The sequence below is a fragment of the Chenopodium album genome, chromosome 3 (assembly GCF_948465745.1).
Source record: "Chenopodium album chromosome 3, dcCheAlbu1.1, whole genome shotgun sequence".
In the NCBI taxonomy this organism is placed as follows: Eukaryota; Viridiplantae; Streptophyta; class Magnoliopsida; order Caryophyllales; family Amaranthaceae; genus Chenopodium; species Chenopodium album.
In genome coordinates, this window is record NC_137836.1 from 34869652 (window position 1) to 34873635 (window position 3984).

Here is a 3984-nt window from a genome sequence, read left to right on the forward strand (position 1 = left end):
TGCTTTTAACACCAAGTCTCCTACTTTGATGTTTCTTGTCTTGACCTTCTTATTAAAATGCCTAGCCATACAAGTCTGATAGCATTGAGTATGATGTAGAGCTTCTAGTCGTTTTTCATCAAGTAGAATTAGCTCCTCATATATCGCCCTAGTCCATTCAACTTCATCGAGTTTGCTTTTTAATGCAATGCGTAGAGATGGTATCTCTAACTCCATAGGTTGTACGACATCCATTCCATAAACAAAGGAAAATGGCGTATTTCCTGTTGATGTGCGAATTGACGTGCGATAACCCCACAGTGCGAAATGGAGTTTGTCAGGCCAATCTTTGTAATTTTTCGTCATTTTCTCGATGATAGTCTTTAGATTTTTATTAGCCGCTTCGACTGCTCCGTCTGCTTGAGGTCTATAAGGAGAAGAATGATGGTGTTGAATGCCATTTTTTTGTAACAATTCTTCACACTCAGCTTGAAAGTGAGTTCCATTGTCACTTATCATTTCATGTGGGACTCCATATCGACAAATAATATTCCTTTCGATAAAGAGTGCTACATGTTTTGCAGTGAGTTTAGCATATGATTGTGCTTCGACCCACTTTGTGAAGTAATCAATTGCTATTAGGATATATTCATGACCTCCTGTTCCTGGGGGAGTAATTTTTCCAATAATGTCAATTCCCCACGTAGAGAATGGCCATGGTGAAGTGTAGGTGTAGAGTAGAGAACTAGAGATGGAGGAGCATGTTGTAAATTGGCGTAAATTTGGAACTTAGGGCATCTTTTTACATATTGATGACAATACCTATTCATGTTAGTCCAATAGTATCTTTCTCGCATTATCTTTTCGACTAGCATTTTGCCATTTACGTGAGTTCCACAAATGCCTTCGTGGACTATCCTCATTGCTCTTTTTACGTCCTTTTTTCCTACACATAAGAGAGCTCGACCCTTAGGTACCCTTTTATGTAACTCGTTGTCTATGAGTACGTATTGGGAAGCCAAAAGTCTTAATGCTCGTTTTGCTCTTTTGTCAGCATGAGGAGGGTACTCTCCTTTGGTGACATAATTAAGTATATCCGTGTACCACTGTTCTTCTTCTTCTTCTTCATCTTGGATCCCTTCATCATCTCCTATATTGCTTAAATATAAGCCGGTTTATGCCTTTTTCTATCGTTAGAGGCATTTACTCAATTTCCGTAGGAATCCTAACCATTGAGGCTAGTCTTGCCAAGGCATTAGCAAATTGATTTTCCTCTCTAAGTAGATACGTGTATTCTACCTTCTCTAACTGATTGGTGAGAGTTTCCAGATAAGTTTGGTAAGGGGCTAGACTTTAGCTCCTTACTTTCCATCTCTTAGAAATCTGGTTGATGATCAATGAAGAGTCCCCAAATATTCGTAATTCTTCACTCCCAATGCCAAAGTTGTTTCAAGGCCTACCACGCATGCTTCGTATTCAGCAGCGTTGTTGGTAACGTCGAAATCTAACTTTATGGAGATTAGAACATGCTCTTATTTAGGTGATACTAGTAATACCCCAACGCCACATCCCTTTTGGTTTGAGGCTCCATCGAAGTATAGGGTCCAAGTATCATCTTCTATGACCATTAAGTCTTCATCAGGAAATTCATTGTCGTGTATTGGCGTTGAATCTTCTATTGAAAAGTCCGCTAAAAAATCTGAGACCACAGATCCTTTGATAGCTTTTTTTAGGCAAAAATCTTACATTGAACTGGGCTAAGCTGACTATCCATCTTGATATGCGCCCATTGAGTGTAGACTTCTCGAATAAATACTTGAGTGGATCCATTCGAGAGACTACAAAGACTGTATGCACGAGCATGTAATGTCTTAGCTTGGTTGTGGCCCACACCAATGCGAGGCACAATTTCTCAAGTGGTGTATAGCGTACTTCATACTCGAGCATCTTTTTACTTAGATAGTAGATTGAATTTTCTTTACCATTTACTTCTTGTGCAAGCATGGCCCCCATTGTTTCTTTGGTGACTGTTAGGTACAACCTAAGAGGTATTCCTAAAAGTGTTGGTGCTAATACGGGAAGATTTGCGAGATAGGCTTTGATCTTTTTAAAGGCATTTTGACACTCATCATCCCATATTACCGGTACATTCTTTTTAAGCTTCTTGAATATTAGTTCACATATTGTTGTCAATTTTGATATGAACCTGCTTATGTATTGCAACCGGCCAATAAATCCTCGAATTTGCTTCTCGGTTTTGGGTGGTGGCATTGACATGATTGCCTTAATATTGATTGGGTCAATCTCTATTCCTCTAGAGCTTATGACATAACCCAAAATCTTGCCTGAGGTGACTCCAAAAAGCACACTTAAATGGGTTCAACCTCATGTTGTATTTTCTTAGCCTTTCAAAGAATTTTCTCAAGGCCACTTGATGGCCTGGGTGATCTTTTGACTTCACATATCGTCCACATATACTTCAACTTCTTTGTGCATCATATCATGGAGTAAGGCAGTCGCTGCTCGTTAGTAAGTAGCACCCGCGTTTTTCAACCCGAATGGCATTACCGTGTAGCAGTAAGTACCCCATGGTGTTATGAAGGTTGTTTTCTTCATGTCTTCTTCTGCCATGAGAATTTGATTGTATCCCGCGTATCCGTCCATGAACAAAAGAAGTACATGATTCGTTGTATTATCTACCAAAATATCAATGTGTGGTAAAGGGAAGTCGTCCTTTGGACTTGCCTTATTTAGATCTCGATAGTCGACACACATTCTTACCCTTCCATCCCTTTTCGGAACTGGGACGACGTTGGCCACCCATTCGGGGTATTTGGATACCCTGATAAAACCTGCAGTTATTTGTTTTTGAACTTCTTCTTTTATTTTAAGAGCTACGTCGGGTTTCATTCGACGCAAATTTTGTTTTACAGGTTTCATTCCCGGAATTAGTGGTATGGTGTGTTGAGCTATTTCTCTATTAATACCCGGCATATCTTCATATGACCAAGCAAATACATCGATGAATTCTTTAAGTAGATTGATTAAATCGGTTCTAAATTGTTCACCAAGTGTTAATCCGATTTTAACTTCTCTTTTAATGGTTGAATCATTTGAGATATCAACCGTCTCAGTTTCCTCAATTATTGGTGTTTTCTTTTCAATTGTTTCCATTTCTTAAATAATTTCTTTGTCATTTTCATTGTTAGTTAAGCAATGCTCGTCATCTTGGGTTAAAGAAAAGCACGAGGAGTAAGAGGAAGAAGACATATTATTAAACTCGGAAATCATTACATCGAAATGAGATATGTCCTCAGGGACTTGATTGCTAACTATCTTAGGGGAGGAGATAGAAGAGGGAGGTGCTACAACTAAGGACTTAGATGACTCTACAGGAAAGGACTCTAACTTAGACGACTCTTCAAACATCAGTCCTTGCCCTGTCATAATGGAGATCCTCCTTCCACTTGGAATAGTCACCTTGATTGTCTTGCGCCACCCTTGTAGTGATCCTTCCGCTGGAGTGATGAGTTTCGAGGGGTCAAAGTTTTCACTTTTTAGGACTGTTTGGATGAGCGAGGAGTTATCCTCTATGTACGTCGGCTCATCTTTTTCTCGCCCAAATAGTAATCCCATGACATTAAAGTCAAAGCATGGGGTGCTTTCTCCTTGAGGATAGGAGTTGGGATTTCATCTAGAAAATAGCAATCTAAGAAAATTTCAAATCCCGGTTGCCTTATGCCATTTACAACAAAAGGTTCGGGAAATTCGTGGCATGGATAGTCCTCTCCTTCTTTTATGAATTGTCCATTGAGAGTAACAGGATACTGATCCATTGGGATTGCTTTCTTTTGGATGCGAGCGTTCCTACGCGCCTTTGACGTTTCCTAGGTTCGCTTGAGATCTTCCCGAGTCGGTTCGAAACCAAGTCCGAAAGTGTCTAACATAGTGAGGCCAGGTAATTCCAGCGATTTTGCTATTCCTTTCTTCTTTCCTAGAGTCATT